This window comes from Schistocerca americana, chromosome 8 (genome assembly GCF_021461395.2).
Source record: "Schistocerca americana isolate TAMUIC-IGC-003095 chromosome 8, iqSchAmer2.1, whole genome shotgun sequence".
NCBI lineage: Eukaryota > Metazoa > Arthropoda > Insecta > Orthoptera > Acrididae > Schistocerca > Schistocerca americana.
Genome location: NC_060126.1, coordinates 508,493,468 through 508,519,727, shown reverse-complemented (window position 1 = coordinate 508,519,727; position 26,260 = coordinate 508,493,468). Strand labels below are relative to the sequence as shown.

Genomic DNA, 26,260 nt, shown 5'->3' with positions numbered 1-26,260 from the left:
ACCAATGAACCGAAGACGACAATCCGCCTTCCCCACAACTGCCATTACATGCTTGTCCCAATTCATATCGCTCTGCAATGTTACGCCCAAATATTTAATCGACGTGACTGTGCCAAGCGCTACATTACTAATGGAGTATTCAAACATTACATGATTCTTTTTCCTATTCATCTGTATTAATTTACATTTATCTATATTTAGAGTTAGCTGCCGTACTTTACACCAATCACAAATCCTGTCCAAGTCATCTTGTATCCTTCTACAGTCACTCAACGACGACACCTTCCCGTACACCACAGCATCATCAGCAAACAGCCGCACATTGCTATCCACCCTATCCAAAAGATCATTTATGTAGATAGAAAACAACAGCGGACCTACCACACTTCCCTGGGGCACTCCAGATGATACCCTCACCTCCGATGAACACTCACCATCGAGGACAACGTATGGGTTCTATTACTTAAGAAGTCTTCGAGCCACTTACATATTTGGGAACCAATCCCATATGCTCGTACCTTAGTTAGGAGTCTGCAGTTGGGCACCGAGTCAAACGCTTTCCGGAAGTCAAGGACCTTGACGATAGCTACTGGCAAGAAAATATTAACATTATTGAAAGTTTGACCAACAGAAATACTAGAGAACTAACAACATATATTCCACGGAAAGAACTAAATGAAAGACTATCAGATGATCACTTAATCTACGAAGCGTGAAAGTCTAAATAAAGAATTCAAAATATATGGTTTACGAAGATGAAAACCGAGACGAGATAAAGCGATCAGAGGTAACATTTACCCAAGAAAAGAGTTGTAGCCGCATCGAGCTGCAAGTTCGGTGCGATCACAATGAAAAACTTCAATGGAGATGTTAATTCGCTCTCTTGTAGACATCGCAATAGAAGCACGCTTATTGGCCGATACTAGATTGTTTCAGACCGATCTGGAATTTTAAAGTTTTTCAAGTATCGTCTCGACGTATTAGTCAAAGTTCTGAAGACAAGTGATAGAACATTTACCGTTTAGCCAGAGAACGGGACAGATACTATACGCGTGGAAAAGCAATTCTGGGACTTAGTCCTCGTGATCTGTGATTGTCACGAACAATGAAGCACACAGCAATGTACCAGACGCCGACATAAACTCTACAAATAGACTTCAGTAGGAAACATATACACGCAATCATGAAGAATTCACAGGTACGCCGTGTTGTCGGAAGCTGTAGTCAATGTCAGAACTGCTGATGTAAATCGTAGCTTCAATTCCCTGAATGACAGATCGGTGTGCTTTCCAGTGCAGTGGTTAGATAATTCGAAAGTTCAGTAAACTCAGTCATAACTTTAATACTTCGTGTCGTCTACATTATTTAATTCAACACTGTATTACGACGCTTCCTGTACGTTATTTACAGAATACATTCTATCTGGATTTACTACGTAGGAGTTGTTCAATCAGCGCCGTAGCGACGCATTAACGACGATATAATACTTCACAAATCAACATCCTAGAAAGACTATAATGTGGCATAGGCTTGAATGGTGGAACTTATAATTAGAGATATCATATTATGTACCTTTGAACATTCAATTGCAGACCGGGCATAAAAACTACTGTTACCAAGTTCGCGTAAGCTTATAAACCCGTCGCGAACACGCGAAGGATATTTGGTTCATTGTTTCACATAAAGGGAGTTGTTGCGGTAGCGAGTGGTTCAAAATGGTTCAAATGGGTCTGAGCACTATGGGACTTGACTTCTGAGGTCAACAGTCGCCTAGAACTTTGAACTAATTAAACCTAACTAACCTAAGGACATCACACACATTCATGCCCGAAGCAGGATTCGAACCTGCGACCGTAGCGGTCGCTCGGTTCCGGACTGTAGCGCCTAGAACCGCACGGCCACTCCGGCCGGCCATCTTCAGGTGTTTACACACTCATGTACATGTTTATATGCTGGAGATCACTGTATAAATACAAAAAAAAATTATTTGCTGGTGACAAAACAGATACAAGTGGGACAATTTTAAGTGGCAAAGCAGCATTTCTCGAAAACATTTCTGTACTTTTTTGTATTCATACAGTGGTCTCCAGCATATAAACATGTACATGAATGTGTAAACACCTGAAGATGGGCGCAAGCCCGAAACCGGTCGTGTGAGAAATAAATAACCTTTTATTGTGACTGGTAGCAGAAATTTTTCTACACCCTAATTTGTTGGACCACCTCGATTGGTCTGTTCGCGTCAGACCTAGAGGGCTAGCGCAGTGTTTAGCACAGTGGAGTCGCATTCGGGAGGACGACTGTTCAAATCCACGTCCGGCCGTCCTGATTTAGATTTCCGTGATTGCCGTAAATCGCTTGAGGCATATGCCAGGATAATTCTTCGTAAGGACACGGCTGCTTTCCTTCCTTAATGCAACCTTCTGCTCCGTCTCTAACGACCCCGTTGTCGACGGGACATTAAAGACTGATCTGCTCCTCCTCTACGCGTCAAGGATCCTGAAAGGGGAAACTTGGCGCAGCTGGCCACGTCAGTGGAGGCGGTGCTGCTCCACACCCACGTGGGAACCTTTCAGAACATCACTGACTCTATTCCTGCACGCTTCCCGTCGGTCTGGCTGCAGAAAGTGGGCCGGCCGCTGTCGCCGAGCGGTTCTAGGCGCTTCAGTCTGGAACCGCGCGACCGCTACGGTCGCAGGTTCGAATCCTGCCTCGGGCATGGATGTGTGTGATATCCTTAGGTTAGTTAGGTTTAAGTAGTTCTAAGTTCTAGGGAACTGACGACCTCAGGTGTCAAGTCCCATACTGCTCAGAGCCATTTCAACCATTTGAAACCTCATTACACTTCAAATTAATGTAATTGACATGTCGCTGTAAGGCATCTCATGATGGCAGAAGGCTACCTGAAGACGTCGTCCTAATAAACAGTAGTAAAAATAGGCTGAAGCCGGAAAAACTACTTCATAAAAGATAAATAACGCGAGACAACAGAAATGAAGAGTATATAAAATGCAGGCTGGTAACAGCAAGAAAAGCGTTTGTGAAGAAGAAGTGTTTTTTTGCGCCGTACACCAATTTAAACGTTAGGAAGTCTTTTCTGAAGCTAATTGTGTGAAGTGTAGAGGTGTACGGACGTGTAACGTGTATGACGAACAGCGCAGACATGACGAGAACAGAGCACGGACTCGTAACTCGCGTGGTCCTCAGCCGCCACTGTGCCTTCGATCAGTACCGCAGGTCCCACGGAAGCCCAGGTACCAGTCCTGCACAGCACAGTGCTATCCCCACCGAACATCGTCCGTGACGCGGCGCACGTTTCGAGCAACCGTTCGCCTGGATGGCGGCGTATCCGGCCAGGACCATCGACCTGGCATTAAGGGGCTCCGGAAAGGCTCAAAATCATGAAAAGTTCAATTTTTACTTTTTTGCGTTTTCTGAATCTGCAGATTATTACCTTTTAATAGATATATAATTTATTCAATTCCGAAGACTACAACTATTTTTAAATTTTTTTTGAAATGTGTTCTACATGGGCGTGACCCACTGTGGCACTGTTAAACTGCTGTCAAATGGTGTTGTTATTAACGTCCGTGTTCATCAGGTACATTTTAGTGATGTGAGATAAAGTATGTGTTGTGGCTAACCTGTGATCGTTCAATATATATCGCTGGTGTGATTGTCGATTGTTTCATGTTTATTTACTCTGTCGTTATCTCGAAAATATTCGTAATTAATTCTGTTTCTTGAGTCTCTGTTTTGTTGAAGTATAATAATGAGTAAAAGTAAAGTTATTAGAAATCCTCTGAAGGCTTTTAAGAACAGGAGAAATGTTGGAAAGCCAAAGGTATGTGTTATTACTGTAAACAATAAAGACGATAACCAAGTGAGTGAACCTAGCCTCTCAAGTACACCTGCCCATAGCGGTCAAAGTGGGAAAGAAAATACTTCACAGAAGCAGCTTGGTTCAATGAGTGAAAACTATGAATGTTTCATGGGCGAATCGGATGTGAATGAAATATTTGATATGTCGGTTCTCAAAGGAATTTTTTCAAACTGTGTAAGATGTATTCATTGTAGTGAAGTTGGTCTGGAACTCTCCATAATAAAGCACGTAGGACTTGCTAGTGAAATACAACTGAAATGTGATAAGTGTTCATACATGACCACCTTTTGGAACAGTGTTGCAGTAACTGCAACTGAAGAAAATGGTAGCAAAATCTACGAACACAACACTAGATTTGTTTATTCCTTGCGTTCAGTTGGTAAGGGTGCTACTGCAGGTGCAATTTTCTGTGGCATCATGAATCTTCCAAATCCCCCAACCAAGTTTACGACCTATAATAAATTAATATGGTCTAAAGTAGAAGATGTCTGTATAGAATCTATGAAGAACGCTGTGGAAGAGGCAGTAATGGAAAATAATGGTAACAGAGATTTGACTGCAGCGTTCGATGGTACCTGGCATAAACGGGGACACACATCTCTTCATGGTGTAGTATCTGCCACCAGTATGTATACAGGGAAAGTTTTAGATGTAGCAGTAATATCAAAGTATTGTAGATGTCCACAAAAATATAAAGGTACACACGAAAATAATTGCAAAGCTAACTATAGTGGCAGTAGTGGAGGAATGGAAGTGGCTGGTGTTGCCAGTATATTCCAGCGTTCTGAGGCGTGTGATAAAGTGCGATATGTTAATTACCTTGGTGGCGGTGATTCTAAAAGTTTCAAACATGTTCAAGGACTGAAGCCCTATGGTGATGATGTTGTAGTGCAGAAATTTGAGTGTATTGGACACGTACAGAAGCGAATGGGAACAAGACTTCGGCGACTGAAAGCTTCGTACAAAAAACAAAAACTCAGTGATGGTAAAGGGTTGGGTGGGAAGGGAAGGTTAACTGACAGTGTAACTGACAAAATACAGAACTATTATCGAATGGCTATTAGGCAAAATACACAAAGTGTCGACGAAATGAAGAAGGCTGTTTGGGCTCTTTTTTTTTCATACTTCTTCAACCGATGAAAATCCCCAACATAGCTTGTGTCCCAAAGAAGAAGACAGTTGGTGTAAATATAACAAAGGATTGCTAACTGGTGAAGTGTACACTCATAAGCATAGTCTGCCTCATGCAATAATGGAGGTGATAAAACCTATTTTCAGAGACTTAGCAGCACCTGAACTGTTGAAAAAGTGTGTTCACGGAAAAACTCAAAACCCCAATGAAAGTGTAAATAGTGTTATATGGTCGAGAATCCCCAAGACTGTATTTGTTGGAATAGAAACACTTCACTTTGGTGTGTATGATGCTGTTGCGACTTTCAATGATGGCAACATTGTGAGGTGCAAGGTATTTAGAAATATGGGAATGAAGATAGGTTCTAACATGGTACGAGCGATGCTTGCTTTAGACAAAGAACGCCTTCGGGCTGCAGACAGGGCTGTAAAGAGTCTAGAAATACAAGCAAGAGTAAGCAGGAGGAGGAACAAGAGGAAGCTGGAGGAGGAGTTTGCAGAGGATGAAGATAATCCATCCTATGGACCTGGAATGCACTAAAAAGTTAATCCAATCTTTGTCGCTCGATTCCCTAAACTTTTATTTTCTCATACTAATTACATGTTTTCTAATGATCTTCCAAACATATTTGTTTCAAAGTTTCAGTAAATGTTACACAGTACCTTCTGCATAATTTAACACAGCCTTTTTCCAAAAAACTGTATATTTTTGAATATATAAATAAAAAATTGCAAAAAAATGTTGTGAATTTTCATTACAACTGAAAAAAATCATCTTTAATAACTGAACTAAAATTTTGTAAAATCCCTGTGTTAAGTTGTAGCCCACATTCCAATAAATAATCTGTAAAAAGTTCAACTTACTACCTCAAATACTTTGTGAGGAAAGATGTAATTTATAAGCGTTATTTTAACATTGCAAGTATAGGGCGTTCCGGAGCCCCTTAACAAGGGGCGTGGTTCGTCCAGCCGAGCGTCACGGCGCCACTGATCCACGGTCCGGCCTCGATGACCCCGCGCCCACTGCAGTCGTAACTGACGATGTCGTCTGCTGCCGACCCCCACGCTCGACCCCGTGCGCTGAAAGGTGCGGTCCGATAAACACCTGTGCCTGCGCCAGAACTGCGCCCTGCCGCCAGACCTGGCACGTATCGCCGCCCACACTGCCGTTCAGAGAGCGCGACCATCCGACCGCCACGTCCTCCGACGAGTCGTGGACGGCCAGCGCCTCGTCGCCTACTCGTGGTTTCATCGACCTTCTGCAGCTTTCCTAACGACAGCAGCAAACAGGCGACCTGCTTCGCCGTTTCCTCGATCTTAGTTCTCAGGAACCTGGTCATAACACTCCGTCCTCACTCAGAGTCACTTACGTCGACGTTTTTCCCCATCAGCGGCCCGCATCGCTGCTTGAGACGTTCTCCACTCGTCACTGCACCGCTCAGATACTTTCGTTGTCAAGTTAGGTGGACCCAACGCCGGCAAGCAGTGCTGTCGCATTCACGTGAACCGTGTGAACGGCCACGGGCCGGCGCGAGGCGCGCAGGGAGGGAGTCAGTGACGTTCTGGAAGTTACCGGCAGGGACGTGGAGCCACACCCACTCCTGCGCTGTGGCCAGCTACGCCAGCGCCGCGTTTCTCGCTTGAGGATCCGCGGAGCGAACAGCCCATGGGGGTGGTCCAAAAGACTCTCGATTCGGTTTAACTCCGGGGACTTTGGTGCTCAGGGAAGTAGGGTAAACTCATCGTGGTGCTTCTCGAACCACGCACATAGGCTGCGAGCTGGGAGACACATCGCGTCGAGCTGCTGGCAACGCCATCGTCGCGAGGAAAGAGAAACTGTGAGTAGGGGTGGACGCGGTCACCAGGAATACGTGCGTGCGTACTTGTGTCGATCCACTGTGACTTCGAGAATGACGATATCGCCTGGGAAATGTAACGAAAACACTCCACAGACCACAACGCTCTTTCCTCCGGCCTGGGTGCTTGCCACGACTGTTGCAGGGCGTTGGTTGTGAGGCGCTTCGCGCTGTACACGCCAACTGCTACTTGACCGGTGGCGCATAAAATGTCGTTCACCTGAAAATGCCGCCGGTCACCACTCGGCGGACGTCCAGTTGCGCTACTGGCTCGCCAACTCCCGCCCTCGTCGCTAAGCGTTGGTGCACCAACCAAGCGCCTGCTGCAGAGGCTCACACGCCGCGACGTTCGCTGAACGGTAGTTCAGGAGACGCTGTTCGTAGATTTCTAGTCTATCTGGGCGGTCAGTTGCTCAACAGTCGCACATCTATTCGCCCGTACACATCTCAGCAGCTGTTGTTCAGTCCTGCCACTCGTGGCCCCAAATGCGCCAGTTGCCCCGGTCCCAGTTTCGGATAGCGCCACTTTGCCAACTGTTCACAAACTTGGCCGTTGCGGAAATGCTTCCACCCTTAGTCCGAAAGCTAATGACCGTGCCCTTCTGGGCGTCACGAACCGTCCCGTTTCCGCATTTCGATGACGACTGCACTGTTCTACGTGTCCCCCCGACACGGTTCGTACGTAAACCCTGCACTGCCAGTGCTGCCACCCGCCGTCTGTCAGGGGTTACTGCACACCGACATCGAACATTGGCGGTGCTCAGCTTAATGGGACTGGTCCGTGTGTATCGCGGCGAGCCCCAGTCGTAATGTGTCGGCTCGCCACTTCATACTGGCCACTCCCTTACGCACTCTGGTCGCCTGTCTGGAACGTGACGACCCCGCGCTGCCGCTCTCGGTGCCTGCCTCCAGTTCTTCCATTCGGCGTCGCCCAACACTCTACAGTCTGAGGTCACCTCATCTTGCTGTCTGCTTCTGGACGCCCAGGACGTCTTGATCCTTCCATCATCATATGCCGTTTCTGACGGACTAAAGTGTGAAGAATGTGGTGGTACGGTTTTTCGTGGTTCGGGTGTCGTCCCCTTATTGCTCTTAAGAAGACACTAAATGCGGGGGGAGAGGAGCACGTTTCACAGCACTGTGGGAAGTGTACAGTAGAGGAACGGTTCGTAAACAAATGCTCTTTGTAATAGTGTGACAGAGCGTCCTCCCACAAAGCAGCCTCGTTGAGGGAATGATTTGTGGACAACAAGATTCCTGGAATGGACTGGCCTGCCCAGAGTTCCAACCTGAACCCAGTGCCGGACCATTGGGATGAGTCGAGAGCGTCGACTTCGCTCCAACCTCCAACATCGCTACTTTCTCTACTTCGAGCTCTTGAACAAGAATAGGCTGCCCCTCCTCCACAGATATTTAGACACCTCTCTGAAAGTGTTCGAGCCATCATAAACGTAAAGGGAAAACAAAGGCCATATTGATGCCCACTAACAGATGTTCAGACACTTTTAATCGGATTGCATCTACATCTACATTTATACTCCACAAGCCACCCAACGGTGTGTGGCGGAGGGCAATTTACGTGCCACTGTCATTACCTCCCTTTCCTGTTCCAGTCGCGTATGGTTCGCGGGAAGAACGACTGTCTGAAAGCCTCCGTGCACGCTCTAATCTCTCTAATTTTACATTCGTGATCTCCTCGGGAGGTATAAGTAGGGGGAAGCAATATATTCGATACCTCATCCAGAAACGCACCCTCTCGAAACCTGGCGAACAAGCTACACCGCGATGCAGAGCGCCTCTCTTGCAGAGTCTGCCACTTGAGTTTGTTAAACATCTCCGTAAGGCTATCACGCTTAGCAAATAACCCTGTGACGAAACGCGCCGCTCTTCTTTGGATCTTCTCTATCTCCTCCGTCAAACCGATCTGGTACGGATCCCACACTGATGAGAAATACTCAAGTATAGGTCGAACGAGTGTTTTGTAAGCCACCTCCTTTGTTGATGGACTACATTTTCTGAGGACTCTCCCAATGAATCTCAACCTGGTACCCGCCTTACCAACAATTAATTTTATATGATCATTCCACTTCAAATCGTTCCGCACGCATACTCCCAGATATTTTACAGAAGTAACTGCTACCAAAGTTTGTTCCGCTATCATATAATCATACAATAAAGTATCCTTCTTTCTATGTATTCGCAATACATTACATTTGTCTATGTTAAGGGTCAGTTGCCACTCCCTGCACCAAGTGCCTATCCGCTGCAGATCTTCCTGCATTTCGCTACAATTTTCTAATGCTGCAACTTCTCTGTATACTACAGCATCATCCGCGAAAAGCGGCATTGCGAACACAGTATGGAAAATCTAAATTGAGCTTGAAAGAAGTGCTGTTTATGCCGTAGGCTGAAGCATCACCATTGCTGAGGCTCTCCATTACTGGAATAACAGTTCAGCAACGAGCAAAATGTGGGGTTAATCCTGTGAGTTTAGCAGGGGAATAGCAATGGGCTGAGGCGTCAGCTGGAATTTGCAGCGGGTAGGGAGATACACAAGGGTAGCCCGTCCAGCTATACAGTATTGGCCGCAGCTCCAGCCTAAACCACGGTAACTCACAGTGTTCGGTCAGAGGGTTAGCTACCCGTGTAACAAAAAAAAAAAACTGAGTGAACGGATCAACGAAGAACCTAAATGGGTGTCATCGGACGTCCGCTACGAACAAATTCAACGAACAATATAGAACAAAATGAGATAAAAAAAAAGTGTGGCGTAACGGCTAGCGCACCTCATTGGTAAGCAGGGGACATGGGTTCGAATCTGAGTAATTGTACAAATTTTGCTTCATTGCTTCGACCTACATTGTTATCGTAAATAAAGGTGAGAGTTTCAGGAGTATCATTTGCGAACGGAAAGTACTGGTTTTACATCCATCCATGCGTCGCGCCTATGCCTAGAGCATTAGGAAATATTCTAGAGTCTATAACATTCAAAAATATTCGTTAACATTCGACAATACTTTTAAAAGTTCGAGAACATTATAGAAGAACGTTTCCGTTTTTTCCCCTTGAAAAAGAGTGCGATGCGAAGGAGACAGAAGACTTTCTGGTGAGCGCCACGATGAGGTTACCACCACTTCAGACACTCACATCTCCTCCACAAACGTAACAGCTGCCGCCACACAGCCACTGTAGTGCACAATGGGGGAGCCAAGGGCAACACCGGACGCAAACGGCAGGGGACTGTCGGCCGCTGGGTCGTTTTGCAGGTTCCCTCAACTTCACGCGGAAACTTCTTCAAGTTGTATGTACATGTTGATTAATGTGCAGCACACTGGTATAGCAGACTAAAAGAAAGCACCATTTTAATATAGATAACACATACTGAGAATGATGTGCATTTTGCCGTCACGTTTGGCAACTAATTTCACTATTTACAACGTAATTCGCATGATACCAATTTAAGAGGGGTGGTCACGATTAACTCTGAGATTAACTTGCCGGTTTTGCGACGGGCAGACGTAGGGAAAACCGCTAGCAGAGTAAACCGGGGCTCCCCAGCTCTTTGCCGATTTACCCGGCGGAAAATTGCGACAGAACCGCAAAGCGACAGAAAGTCGCCAAGCAGTTAGCAAATTAAAACTGATTTGCCAGGGACGAGTCAGGGGCCGCATCCTCTGCGAAATGTCGGTCTTCCTCCTTTCGCTACTTTCGCGTGACGTAACTCGCTCGGAGCTTTTGTAAGAAGTTAGTTGCGGTTTTTCGTGTAATTAAAATGCTGGATTGCTGCGGATGGATCCAATTTGCAGTAAAGCTCTCTCCAGCTGCTCCACGCCCTCTCCCGTGCGCAACCCTCGCCTATACCTCCCCCCCTCCCCTCCGCTCCTCTCTTCTCCTCTCCCGCCCAACAACTGAAGTATCTCTCACAAACGACTGCCACCACAATCTCGACTCGGTGGGGCAAAAAAATTAACAAAACCTGCGACGCGTAGCATCCGCCGAAGCCATTAGGGAACCTCCGCTGGAGCGCAAGATATTCGACGTGGATGGGCGCTCTCGACAGAAATAACGCACTCTCGAATTAACTGGGGCCCCGCAGGCTGGTTACGCCCTGTGAATGACTGCGCAGCTCCGTTCCGGGTTTTTGTTATACCGCAACTCGCGCTGCGTGTACAGCAATCGGTATTCCCTTCTTGAACAAGTAGAATTTTTCTCCTGGGTTACTTTTAGGAAGGTAAAATTACTACATACAGACGTGCTTGAACAGACTGATATGAGGGTATCAACGGGAGTCGTATTCTGGAGGACTTCGGTTCAATTCCCCGGCCAGTCATTCACATTTAGATTTTTCGTGATTTCCCTGCATCTCCTGAGGCAAACGGCGATTTGGTTCCTGTGAAAGGCCACAGCTGATTTCCTTCGCCCACACGACCCAGCGCTCCGACCCTAACGACCTCGTCGTCGACTTTGCGTTGAATCCTGATGTGCCTCCCCCGTTCTTGGACTCATTCAAGCACTTCGTTTACAAGGATGTCATTCCGTAAGAATATTGTCCAGATATACACTACTGCCCATTAAAATTGCTACAACAAGAGGAAATTCAGATGATAAACGGGTATTCATTGGACAAATATATTATACTAGAACTGACATGTGATTATATTTTCACGCAATTTGGGAGCACAGATCCTGATAAATCAGTACACATAACAACCACCTCTGGCCGTAATAACGGCCTTGATATGCCTGGGCATTGGGTCAAACATAGCTTGGATGGCGTGTACAGGTACAGCTGCCCATGGAGCTTCAACACGATACCACAGTTCGTCAAGAGTAGTGACTGGCGTATTGTGACAAGCCAGTTGCTCGGCCACCATTGACCAGACGTTTTCAATTGGTGAGAGATCTGGAGAATGTGCTGGCCAGGGCAGCATTAGAACATTTTCTGTATCCAGAAAGGCTCGTACAGGACCTGCAACAGGCGGTCGTGCATTAGCCTACTGAAATGTAGGGTTTCGCAGGGATCGAATGAAGGGTAGAGCCACAGGCCGTAACAAATCTGAAATGTAACGTCCACTGTTCAAAGTGCCGTCAATGCGAACAAGAGGTGACTGAGACGTGTAACCAATGGCACCCCATACCATCACGCCGGGTGATACGCCAGTATGGCGATGATGAATACACGCTTCAAATGTGCGTTCACCGCGATGTCGCGAAACACATCATGATGCTGTAAACAGAACCTGGATTCATCCGAAAAAATGACGTTTTGTCATTCGTGCACCCAGGTTCGTCGTCGAGTACACCATCGCAGGCGCTCCTGTCTGTGATTCAGCGTAAAGGGTAACCGGAGCCGTGGTCTACGAGCTGATAGTCCATGCTGCTGCAAACGTCGTCGTAACTGTTGTCTTGCAAACGTCCCCATCTGTCGACTCATGACTCGAGACGTGGCTGCATGATCCGTTATTGCCATGCGGATAAGATGCCTGTCGTCTCGATTGCTAGTGATACGAGGCTGTTGGGATCCAGCACGGCGTTCCGTATTACCCTCCTGAACCCACCGATTCCATATTCTGCTAACAGTCATTGGATCTCGACCAACGCGAGCAGGAATGTCGCGATACGATAAACCGCAATCGCGACAGGCTACAATCTGAGCTTTATCAAAGTCGGAAACGTGATGGTACGCATTTTTCCTCCTTACACGAGGCATCACACGCAACGTTTCAGCAGGCAACGCCGGTCAACTGCTGTTCGTGTATGAGAAATCGGTTGGAAACTTTCCTCATGTCAGCACGTTGTAGGTGTCGCCACCGGCGCCAACCTTGCGTGAATGCTCTGAAAAGCTAATCAATTGCATATCACAACATCTTCTTCCAGTCGGTTAAATTTCGCGTGTGTAGCACGTCATCTTCGTTGTGTAGCAATTTTAATGGCCAGTAGTGTACTTGCAGGGTTGAAGATGATCATCATTTAACAAAGACTGTCGCCTGAACCTAAAAATAATAAATAAATGTAATGTAGTGCGCGTAAATAGACGAAAAGAATCTATATCGCTTGATTTCGGGATCGGCGAACAGTTACATCCAATTAGTATGCAGCAGCTAGTATCCGTCCGGAGTGACTGAAGGTGGAACAACAGCACAAATCATCACTGGGGAAGTGAGATACCAGATGCAATTTATCAAAGGTCAAAGGAATCCTGTGAAGTGACTTGGACGTGCGCGCCCGCGAGCTAGTGTGTGTGCGTGTGTGTGTGTGTGTGTGTGTGTTCGATTTGGTATTGGAAAGTAAATGCATGTAAACTGTATACAGCTCCTATAGTTCTTTTTTCGTTTCGGCCAGCCTAGAATCACGCTATTTCAACCATGTCTTCCCTTGAGCTTTCACTTGCTCTCAACGTTCCCTCACATGTTTTCTGCGACCCGCCTTTCTTCGCGTCTTGCCAGTTCAGAGCTTTGACTTTTCTTGGAAACTCTGGCGTGTTCCAAGTTCCTTGCATGGCTTCACTGAGATGTACACTTCCTGAAGACCCCCTCAAACTCGGTGAAACACGGCCACTTTGCTTTTCGTTGTCGTAAGGCGCAGACGGATGAGACTATGTTACGTCCTCGAGGGGATGTTAATTGGCTTTCGGGGCAAAGATGGAAGCATTTCCGTTATTAAAGCATACCGCTCTTGGCAAAATGGCTCCATCCATAACCAGCAGGGAAGCAACTGTGGGGCTCCGCGGGCGACGCCACAGGGGCGAACGACCGCTGCAGTGATGTGGTCAGGCGAGTAGATGTGAAACTGCTGAGAAACTGGCGGCCCACGTGGACCGAGGAGCTGCCAGCTGCGTCTCCTCAGCGACCGTTGCTGCGTACGGGCCTCCGCAGGAGCCGCCTGGTTCGCGCACCCAAGCTGACTGCTGCTCGTCGGCCATGAAGGCTGGAATTTACAGGCCACTAACGCAACTGGCCTTCTCAGATGAATCACGTTTTATGCTTCATCGGAGAGATGGCCATTGTCGTGTGCGGCGTGAAACGCCTGAAAGCAAAGTGTCCAGGGCGGAGGAGGGAGTGCTATGGTCTGGGGAATGTTTTCGTGGCATTCTCTGCGTGACTTCGCCGTTTTGAAAGACGCAATGGATCATCAACGCAGGTATGCATCTGCCCTTAGGGTCCACGTCCAGCTTTAAATGCTGTTTGTTTTTCCTCGCCACGATGGCACTACCAGCAGGAGACTGCAGCGTGCCACCCACCTCGCACTGTACGTGCGTGATTCGAAGAGCAGCTGCATCCGTTTACAGCACAGCGTCGGCCACCAAACACCTCTGCATCTATACCTACATGCATACTCTGCAAATCACATTTAAGTGCCTGGCAGAGGGTTCATCGAACCACCTTCACAATTCTCTATTATTCCAGTCTCGTATAGCGCGCGGAAAGAATCAACACCTATATCTTTCCGTACGAGCTCTGATTTCCCTTATTTTATCATAGTGATCCTTCCGCTCTATGTAGGTCGGTGTCAACAAAATATTTTCGCATTCGGAGGAGAAAGTTGGTGATTGGAATTTCGTGAGAAGATTCCGTCGCAACGAAAAACGCCTTCTTTTTTAATGATTTCTAGCCCAAATCCTGAATCATTTCTGTGACACTCTGTCCCATTTTCGCGATAATACAAAACGTGCTGCCTTTCTTTGAACTTTTTCGATGTACTCCGTCGGTCTTATCTGGTAAGCATCCCACACCGCGCAGCAGTATTCTAAAAGAGGACGGACAAGCGTAGTGTAGGCAGTCTCCTTAGTAGATCTGTTACATTTTCTAAGTGTCCTGCCAATAAAACGCAGCCTTCCCCACAACATTTTCTATGTGTTCGTTCCAATTTAAGTTGTTCGTAATTGTAATACCTAGGTATTTAGCTAAATTTACGGTTTTAAGATTAGACTGATTTATCTTGTAACCGAAGTTTAACGAGTTCCTTTTAGGAGTCATGTGGATGACCTCACACTTTTCCTTATTCAGGGTCAACTGCTACTTTTCGCACCATTCAGATATTTTTTTCTAAACCGTTTTGCAGTTTGTTTTGATCTTCTGTTGACTTTATTAGTCGATAAACGACTGCGTCATCTGCAAACAACCGAAGACGGCTGCTCAGATTGTCTCCCAAATCGTTTATATAGATAAAGAACAGCAAAGGGCCTATAACACTACCTTGGGGAACGCGGAGAAACCACTTCTGCTTTACTCGATGACTTTCCGTCAATTACTACGAAAATGTGATCTCTCTGACAGGAAATCGCAAATCCAGTCACATGACTGAGACGATATTCCATAAGGACGCAATTTTACTAAGAGCCGGTTGTCTGGTCAGGGTGTATACGGGGACAAGGAAAAAAAATTCCCGGATTTCTCCCGGATATCCCGTTTAAAAAATATTCTCTTTTTCCCGGGCGAAAATACACTTTTTCTGTGCTAAGTGACAGCAGGTTTTCCGTAGATTTTCCCTCGGAACTCTAAAACTTATCAATCCTTTGAATGGTTAACGTTTTATACAATCGCGTAGAACTTCCCGGAAAAAAAAAGAAAGACGGGGCAGAGAAGTTCTGGAGAGACTTTTAATAAAGAAAAGGAGAGAAGTTTTGGAAAGACCTTTGATTTGCAGCAACATATACGCTGCATATTTTCGTATTGCGAAAGTATAAATTCGAATTGCACCAAACACAGCGCGTTAGTTTCCGGAGCGTTGAAACCGAGGTTGCCATGTCCTTTTGTAAGCGAGTCATATCTCAAGCCACGAGGTCTCGCCAGCCGACGACAGCAGCTATTCAGAGCATAGGACACGTGTTATAGTCAGCCAATAGCAAGATCACTGGTTACACAGCGCGAACACGCAAGAGGAAAAGTTAACGGTTTACATTAATGTACACAGTACCGTATATCTACAAGAAAAGCTAAGCTTTGACTTATAATATTAGTCTCTAAGATTAACACGCTACAACAGAAGCTAAGCTTTCACATGTAATATTAATCTTTTTTTGCGTGTGTTATACTTTAAGATACATCACACAAACGTGCCAGTAAATTTATGACATAAATGTCTTGGTTAGAAATTCTTGTAAGTGGCTGGTCCTCAAACTGTTCGAGTTCGAACGCTCTGTGATTTAGATATCCATCCCAGTTTCTCACACGTAACATAATTCATCTTGCGTAAAAAGAAAATTACATAGAAAGTAACGCTTTTCTAACCACCGTTCGCAATACTATCCGGAGACTGTTAGAAATAGGTTCGATTTACCAGTTGCGAGAGAGCGCCAGAAAACAGGTGTTATTGTGCGTGTGCAACTGCAGTGGTATAGGAAGTGCGTATGTTCGTGTGTATAAAGCACTAAGAGAGCTTACATTACACCATAAAGGAAACAGGGCATCAGAGGATACTCCTAAGAGCATCGGAATTTCGTAAACCGTACTAAAATGCATAATTCGGCTTGAAGTGCAAATTGGCTTTTTCCAGATTCACAATGAAGTAGGTCCCATCTGATATTAAGCTTTTCAGTGTGGTTTTTGGGATGTACATTTTCTTGGAGCACCAGAACTCTACTATCTCATTTTTGTTTCTTTATTATGTCATAATTTCATATATGGCAGAAGATAATAACTTGAAATTCAGCGAACAGTTGGAATTAGCCAATACTGTAGAATGAAACACTTCGTTTCAAATAAAATGATTGCCTCAGCGGAAAGATTGATAAACCCAAATTTCTTTCGCAAACTTGCAAAAATAACTTCACTGTTCTGCAAGGCGATTAATGCTTGACTGCTACTAACTTGGAAATAAAATAAAATCAGAAAATTTAAATTAGTAATATATTTTTGCCCTCCGTAATTAGGTGAATGTATTTTAATTCACTTGATAGCTCCCGGCCACAGAAATCCGTTTTGTTTTCATTTGACGTGAGAGCTGTACATGAAGAGAAGCAGCGAAATCACTTAACGTAAACACGGGTCACGTGGAGGTTAACCCCCTCCCCACTACAACTCAGATAACTCTGTGCAAGCGTGATCTGGTAGCTAGGGCGCGTGAGAAAAATTTTTCTCGTTTGCATCTGGCTGCTTGCTGCTACTACAGATACAGCTAACAGCCAAACTTCAAGTAGCGGGAGAAGGTACTGCTTATACGCGGGTCAAATGCGCATGCGCAACAGACCGCTAGCAATTGGTCAAGCGAACCTAATGTGAAAAGTTGTGACGTCATGCTCATAGCAAGCAGTTTACTGTTACGAATTACAGACTGCGCCCAACGGCCTTTGACATATTTTTGCTATTTGCAGAAGCTTGTGCGTGCACGGTGTTTTGTTGTTGTAAATTGCACATTTCCTTTGCCACTAAACTTTTATTTTTTTCCCTCTCGTTTATATTTTATTGCTGCAGTATCATTCTCCAGTAGCAGGATACAATGACATTCTTTGCTAGAGAATCAAATTAGAAAAAAATTAACTGAAAGCTAAAACAATGAAAAATTCCCGGATTTATCCCGGTTTTCTCCCGGATGAAAAAATTCCCGGATTTCCTGGTTGTCCCGGGTCGTATACACCCTGGTACAGTGTCAAAAGCCTTCCGGAAATCCAGGAATACGGAATCGATCTGAAATCCCTTGTCAATAGCACTTAGCACTTCATATGAATAAAGAGCTAGTTGTGTTTCACAGGAACGATGCTTCCTAAACCCATGTTGACTGTGTGTCAATAGACCGTTTCCTTCGAAGTAATTTATAATGTTCGAACACAATATATGTTCTAAAATCCCGCTACACATCGACGTTAACGATATGGGCCTGTAATTTAGTGGATTACTCCTAGTACCTCGGATCTGAACCCAATCCGGGATCTGTGGCAGCGCCTCGGTCTGTCTGTCCGCGCCACGGATCCTGACCCGAGAAACCTGGCGCAGCTGGCGGCCCTGGAGTCGGCGCGGCTCCACCTCCTTCCAGAAGCTCCCTGACTCTCTTCCTGCACGTCTCGCAGAGGTTCGCGCTCCAGAATGTGGAGGTGGTCACGGTAATGTGACCGGACAGTCTATAAAGGAGTTTATCAAATACAAATATTAATTGCCCAGTAAAGGTGTCACTCTCAAAACTGCAGTTCGCCCATCTCTTGGGTACTACGTGTATTAGATTCAACGAAGAACTGTACGGCTAGTTATGTGATTCCTGTAAACGCTCGTGTGCAAAGTTTAAGGACGAAGGTAACATTCGCATCGTGTGTCGATGTCAAACAACATATGTCGACGAAACTTGGACCATAGAGTTCTGCTACACTGTAGTAGAGAAGGTAAGTAAAAGAAATACTCTTGAAAGACATTAATTCCACTGAACTCACCACTCCTCTTGGTGGTCTCCTGGAGATTGAAGAAGGCGAGAAATGGTTCTTAATAGCGTGTGAGATCTCCACGGGCGACGACGCATACTCTGCAACGTGCTCCCATTCTGGTCACAACGTTGTCGTACGTCGTTCCGATAATCCAACAGCGCGTTTGACAACTCCTGTACGATCAGTGCTGCGCGTGGACTTTCTGCGATACGTCTACCCTACGCAACCCACACCTGCTCGATGGGCCTTTAAGACGCGGGAATCAGCAGCCGACTCCATGCGCCAAATATCTTCTCACTCGAAGACGTCTTCCAGCCGGCTTCGATGTGGTCGCGCACACTCATTCATAAAAATTAAGTCAAGACCGGAAAGACCCCTTAAAAGACGTAGATGGGGAAGGAGTACAGTTCCAATGACGGTGACCGTTGAGTGTATCGCGTTCAGTGATTGGGAGGTCAATAGGTCCACTCAACGTTGAGCCCCCCAGTACCACAACAGATAGGCCACTAAAACGGCCATGTACGAGGCTGTTCCTGCGTGGATTGAGGGTGCTTGATGCACTCAGGAACACTGTCCAACACCATCGCTGGTGTCGGGGGCATAATGTTGCATGTCCATATTGGCCTACAAATTCGATGTACACACTGGTCAACGACACTGTGACACCGTGCGACATTTCAGACGTGCATTCGGGCCTCACTTCGTTTTTATGGATGAGTCTGCGCGACCGCATCAAATAGCGCAGGTGGGAGAGAGAGACTGCGCTGCCCATTCCCCAGACTCAAGTCTCGTCGACCACGTGCAGGATGCTTTTGGAAGACGTACCGCGGCACGCCCAGATGCACCAACGGCCGTCCACGAGTTGTCACCCTGCTTGGTGGAGGCATGGGACGCCCCACCACACCAACTACCTGCCGCTTCTCAGGCCAGCATGGCAGCACACTGCAGAACATTCATCGCCGTCAGTGCTGGTCACAAGCCTAATGTCCAGGGAACCATCATAAATCGTGATGACTTGAGGTCTAATTATCGTCTTCGATTAAAAGTGTCATTTCTATTCGCCTCATTTCTTTCAGTTGCCTTCTGTACTACATTTTGGCAATTCTATGTACGGTACAAGTTTTTCGTACAGTCCAAGTTTCTTCGAGCTCTGCTACCTGGCAGTGACACATCTTGCGAAAGTTACTTTCCTCCTTAAGTTTTGCACGTCAGTCTACATTATGACTGTCGTTCACAAAGATAGAAAAATAATCAGCTGCATGAGCGGCGTTTCTGAGAGATTAAAGCTACCTGATTTGTGCAAATCAGCCGGTATCTTTCAAAACACCGTCAACAATTTTTTCTGTCGATGCTCCTTTTGCCCGGTTCGACGAGATTGGTCCTATCATATGAAACAGCATTAATCGTGCCTGGTGGCTGAAGGTGTAGCTGCAAAAAAGTATGTGAATGCAGTGGTAAAAACTAGAAGTGAAGATGATTAATATGCGAGTGGTGTATCTGCGTGAGATTTCATACCAGTCAGAGGCATAGGAGCTGAGTGTTGTTCAGTTCCACGACAGCACTTGTTTCAAACCGCCTCCGGAGTTCGAAGGGAAGAACGCGCAGAATTAGGCATCGCAACTGAACCGCTGTTCCGTTATCAACTTCCGAATGTTGCCTTCTGCATGTTAAATGAACCAGTACGGGTGTACAGCTCAACTACTCAGCAATTCATTAACAGAAAATGGCTTACTGTACTCGAATAACGCTGAGAACGAAAAAAAAAAGGCGTAGCAGTTTCCAGCAATGAGCAATAACTGACAACTAAGCACATCAGTCACGCGGCCGGAAGGCACTGAGGTATACCCAGAGGCCCCGCTTTTGTCTCGGATGTAGTCTAGCAATTGGCCTCACGTTCACCCTGAGGAATAGATTCGTTGATTAGCATAAACGAACCCCGTACGAAATTAAGTAAGTTACAAATTTACGTCTCAAGCAACGTGTAACTACGAGGGTGAGTCAAATCAAAACCTTAAATATTTTTTAAATATTATTTATTGTGCAGAAGTGGTACAAAGTTGTATCACTTTACAACATAGTCTCCCCCACGCTCAATGCAAGTCCTCCAGCGCTTACAAAGTGCATAAATTCCTTTAGAGAAAAATTCCTTTGGTAGTCCGCGCAATCACTCGTGCACCGCGTGGCGTGCCTCTTCATCAGAACGGAACTTCTTTCCTCCCATTGCGTCTTTGAGTGGTCCGAACATACGGAAATCACTTGGGGCAAGGTCTGGTGAGTATGGTGGATGAGGAAGACACTCAAAATGCAGGTCTGTGATTGTTGCAACTGTTGTACGGGCAGTGTGGGACCTGCATTGTCATGTTGCAAAAGGACACCTGCTGACAGCAATCCACGTCGCTTTGATTTGATTGCAGGCCACAGATGCTTTTTTAGGAGATCTGTGTATGATGCACTGGTGACAGTGCTCCCTCTAAGCACGTAATGCTCCAAAATGACGCCTTTTTCGTCCCAAAAGGAGAGTCAGCATAACCTTCCCTGCTGATGGTTCTGTTCGAAACTTCTTTGGTTTTGGTGATGAGGATTGGCGCCATTCCTTGCTCGCTCTCTTCGTTTCCGGTTGGTGGAAGTGAACCCAGGTTTCGTCCCCAGTAACGGTTCTTGCAAGGAAGCCATCACCTTCTCGTTCAAAGCGCCGAAGAAGTTCTTCACAAGCATCGACACGTCGTTCTCTCATTTCAGGAGTCAGCTGCCGTGGCACCCATCTGGCAGACACTTTGTGTAACTGGAGCACATCATGCACAGTATGGTGTGCTGACCCATGACTAATATGTAAACATGCTACAATATCATTCAGTGTCACTCGGCGGTTTTCCTTCACTATGGCTTCAATTGCTGCAATGTTCCGTGGAGTCACAACTCGTTGTGCCTGACCTGGACGAGGAGCATCTTCCACTGAAGTCACACCATTTGCGAACTTCCTACTCCATTCGTAGACTTGCTGCCGTGACAAAATATGCATCACCGTACTGAACCTTCATTAGTCGATGAATTTCAATAGGTTTCACACCTTCACCATGCAAAAACCGAATAACAGAACGCTGTTCTTCCCTAATGCAAGTCTCAAGTGGGGCGGCCATCTTTATACTGACACTTCGACGGTATGTGTGCATCTGCACTATGATGCCAGCATTTGCAAGCATTTTACGCAACCAAATTGTTGAATGAGCGGTGACACAGTAGAAGACATACAGAAGGAGGAAGCACGGGTCACGGATGTGCGACCCTGGAGGTCTTTACTCACCAGTAAGGCGGGCCGCAAAATGAGACGCAGGTCCGTGAGGTGACGCGGGGGGGCGGGGGGGGCTCACGGTAAGTTTTTGCGAACCACACAACTGAATGGTCCTGCGCACGTTGAGCGCAGCGTGACGTGACACAGTTTCTTCGCTTGGTGACCCTGCGGACCGCAGTCTCCTGTACGCAGTTTACTGCGAGGCTCACGGTGGTTCTGGCTGTGGGTAGTTCGAAATGGAAGAAAAGCTAATTGAAGCCGTACGTGTTCCCGAAGTTCTGTATGATACAAGCCATGAAGATTACTTGAAAACGAAGCTGAAAGCTGAGAAGTGGGAGGAAGTGGCCAAGGAAACGGACATACGAAGTGGTAAGTTGCATTGTAATTCGTTGTTATCATTCTAAATTGACATTGTTAAAACCTTGTAGCAAATTTTCGTGATGTGCTCTGTCCTGGTTAAATGTTTATCAAAAAAGATGCCTAGGTTCCTTAGAATATCATTCCTAACTAGCGTGTAGCCCTCCATATCTACCAGTGAAAACGGAATAGATGGATTTAACCACGTCTTTGATATCTATATAGAATCGAACCTGTAGTCCGAGTAATGACACAAAGTTCTCTGAGGACTGTTTAAATTGATTTGTTGTTGGATAGTCCTTATGACTAAAGGATTCTGTTTCTGCTACGAAAATACGGTTTCTGTTAATTGATAATAATGAAATTTGCCCACTTCTAGCTATATATACAGTAGCCCTGGCGACAGTAAGGGCTTTTCTCACCAGCTACTCTGCCCCTTCTGACTCACTCCATATAGTTCTCCTCGGGCCTTCTTCGGCCTGAGAACCTGTAGCCAGTTTTATCAAAGCGATGAAACACACCGTTTCGAACGCAAACTCAGAATCGGAATCCGATTCTGAACTTGTACCTATTAACACAGCAGAAGTAGTCGCCATCTCTGCCAGAGCCAAAGTTCCTCAGCAAACTGCGTATTGAAACTGCGACCCAACTTGCGATGACTGCCGCCGCGACTCACGCCGCCCTGCGTCACCACACGGGCCTGCGTCTCATCTAAGAGTCGGACGGCTGGCGCTGGTCGGTGAATCCAGCCACGGGTTTTCATACGGCGTGAAGGTTAGCCAAGTATTACCACCCCGTAGCCAGCAATAGAGACAGCACTCGGCGTGGACTCCATGTAGTGGGCCGGCTTGTCGGAGGGGAGCTGTCTGGCTGCCTGCACCACATTTCCGAGTCGTCGGCGGCGGCTGAGGCGCGGCCTACTGCCGCTGTCACGCGTTTATCTGCGTGCGCCGTCACACGTGTCACACGCCACGGCGCCACGTTCGTAGCCCCCACGTCCGGAAACACCTCAGCTGTCTGTGGGGGGAGTGTCTGCTCCACTCTCGCTGTCCGCACTCACGTCATCCTCGTCAGAGGCAGGTCAGCGTCGTCTAGTTTCCAACGAATAAGCCGTGAGAATTGCGTGTGCAATTTCTGGTGCAGTTATGACGACGGTTATGACAAAAGTTTTCAGCAGAAATTCGGGAAATTTTTATTTACAGTATGATGGGCAAACATCTATTAGGCGCACTACGAATGTAGTGGTGTGGACATGTTGGGAATGTGGATCCCACGGGGAGCGTGCAAGGGATAAGTCCCTGCAGACGCACTATCCTCTGTGCCCGCGGTGGCTCAGATGGATAGAGCGTCTGCCATGTAAGCAGGAGATCCCGGGTTCGAGTCCCGGTCGGGGCACACATTTTCAACACGTCCCCAATGAAGTACATCAACGCCCGTTTGCAGCTAGGGTGTCCATTTAATTATCATTTCATTTCTAGCAAAGCTGCATGGTCATCCACGGTAACTGTTATTTCGGGAACAGATACTACCGACATATATATATTTACAATACACCTTCTGCATTTTTCAGTATGCTCTCCAGTACGTTGTCCTCGATGGTGAGTCTTCATCGGAGGTGAGGGTATCATCTGGAGTGCCCCAGGGAAGTGTGGTAAGTCCGCCGTTGTTTTCTATCTACATAAGGGATACCCAAACTATTTTGGACAAGTGACCCCTTTTCCAAAATGAACTGTTACCTCAGACCCCCATGGCCAAATTACCTACTTCTAAGATCAACCCCCTTATTCATAACGGTCCGCTAACTTAAAACAGCTGCTACAGAGTGTTATTTTTCATTCTGACTTAGGTCAATAGAAGAACACAGAGTGAGAATTAGCAATGCTTTAAGTTAGCAGACTATTATGAATAAGGGGGCCTATCTTTAGTTTTTTTTCCTATTGATACAAAATACCTAGGTACTAAGGTACCAATTGGAAAACTTTGCACTTGGTTAAGTGAGTAAAGTTGACTTCATTTTCTCATCAAAATTTAACAAAATAAAAAGACATACAATTCAGTAAATATCAAGTTTAATTTATAATGATTATTACAAATTAAGTACTTAAAGAATCTTAAGTAGGTAGGAAATTATATTTAAAAAAGTATTAATTCGCAAAGAGAAAATAAAACATTCAGTTCGATCGATGAACCTGGTGACTATTTAGCTAGCTACATCCGGTTCAATATTGGTGAGTTGCAGCCTTAAATCTCCACGTTCATTGATTTTCAAACGGTTTCTTTGTTTCGTCAAAATGTTTGTTACCACACTGAAGCTTTTTTGAACTAGGTATGATGATGGAAAAGCGGTAAGGTATTTTTGAGCAATGTTCCACAATGTAGGATGCTGTTTTTCAATGTTGCGTTGCAACCAGAACTTCTGATAGGCTTGGTTGAACTTCTGCTTAAGCTCTTCGTCTGTGCTGATGGTAATCAACTCGTCTTGCATTATCACATTGGCTTCTTCTATGGCTGTGGTATTGTACGGATTCATTATCCATCTTGTACGAACTTGAGACTTTACATTACTACAACAATGCTATTTCCTACAAAAATATTAATTATTCTTAGTACACGTAACACAACATAAACAATACAGTACCTACCTATCTTGAAAGTTTTAAATAAGAACTTGTGTTAATTTAATAGGGGTCGATTTTTAGACCTCGTCGACCCCCAAAATCAGTTTTCGTTTTTGTCGACCCCTAGGAAACCGATATAGACCCCAAGGGGTCGATATCGACCACTATGTGAATCCCTGATCTACATACATGATCTTTTGGATAGGGTGGATACCAATGTGCGGCTGTTTGCTGATGATGCTGTGGTGTACGGGAAGGTGTCGTCGTTGAGTGACTGTAGGAGGATACAAGATGACTTGGACAGGATTTGTGATTGGTGTTAAGAATGGCAGCTAACTCTAATTATAGATAAATGTAAATTAATGTAGATGAATAGGATAAAGAACCCTGTAATGTCTGAATATAGCGCTTGACACAGTCACGTCGACTAAGTATTTGGGCGTAACATTGCAGAGCGATATGAAGTGGGACAAGCATGTAATGGCAGTTGTGGGGAAGGCGGATAGTCGTCTTCGGTTCATTGGTAGAATTATGGGAAGATGTGGTTCATCTGTAAAGGAGACCGCTTATAAAACACTAACACGACCTATTCTTGAGTACTGCTCGAGCGTTTGGGATCCCTATCAGGTCGGATTGAGGCAGGACATAGAAGCAATTCAGAGGCGGGCTGCTAGATTTTATACTGGTAGCTTTGATCATCACGCGAGTGTTACGGAAATGCTTCCGGAACTCGGGTGGGAGTCTCTAGAGGAAAGGAGGCGTTCTTTCCGTGAATCGCTACTGATGAAATTTAGAGAACCAGCATTTGAGGCTGACTGCAGTACAATTTTACTGCCGCCAACTTACATTTCGAGGAAAGACCACAAGGATAAGAGAGATTAGGGATCGTACAGAGGCATATAGGCAGTCATTTTTCCCTCGTTCTGTTTGGGAGTGGAACAGGGAGAGAAGATGCTAGTTGTGGTACGAGGTACCCTCCGCCACGCACCGTATGGTGCATTGCGGAGTACGTATGTAGATGTAGATAAGCACTTACACTGTTTTCCATCCTTCGAAACCACTTCAAATATGTTTCATTCCAAGCTTCTTGAGGAAAATCACTTACAGTACTGTTGTATGCTGGGACAGACCTTTTATCGGACGAAAAACGCCGCTCACGAATGTTTTCCTTCGTCTTTGGGAACAGGTGGAATTCAAACGGAGCCGAGTACGGTGAAAAGTGTGAGTGCGCCAACACTCGTACTTTTTCCGCGGCAGCCGCGTGCGCTAAGGCACTGTCACGATGCAGGACGTGCTCACCTTTCGAATGTGGGTGCTGTGACGTCCACCGCGTTGCGATGCCTTTCGGCAGATATACAGTCACATACCGCTCGGCAGCGAGTGCGCGACGTGTGTCGAAGGTCACAGGGGTGGGACGACCCGTCTTGGCGGAGGAAGTGGTCGCCATCTTCTTTTCAGAGCTCCAACTTCCTCACCTGACAAGCAATGTACTGAAGAACGCCTTTTCGTTTCGGGGTCAAAACGGTACACCCGTGCTTCGTCGCCTGTGACGATTTTGGGATGTCTTTGTACCGTCCTTCGTCGCATTTTTCAAGCATTAAACGACACCAATTCATTCTTGTGTAGTTTTGGGCTTCTGTGAGGAAATTTGGCACTCAATGGGCCCATCTCTTGGTTAGGCCTATACGATCACTAACGATGGTCTGTGCCGCTGTCGATCCAATATTCGGGGTCCATGGAAAGTCAGAAAATGACAGATCAGGATCATCTTCGATC

The 26,260-nt window shown here is 46.1% G+C and overlaps 1 protein-coding gene and 1 non-coding gene across 3 annotated transcripts in view; one reads left to right on the top strand and one right to left on the bottom strand.

The window, feature by feature from the left end:
* LOC124544898 (putative fatty acyl-CoA reductase CG5065) overlaps positions 1-26,260 on the bottom strand; it is a 386,147-nt gene that overhangs the window by 179,760 nt on the left and 180,127 nt on the right. The gene's annotated exons all lie outside the window — the stretch shown is intronic.
* On the top strand, positions 23,187-23,261 carry Trnat-ugu. Its single transcript has one exon. It is a non-coding gene; the product is annotated as a tRNA-Thr (tRNA).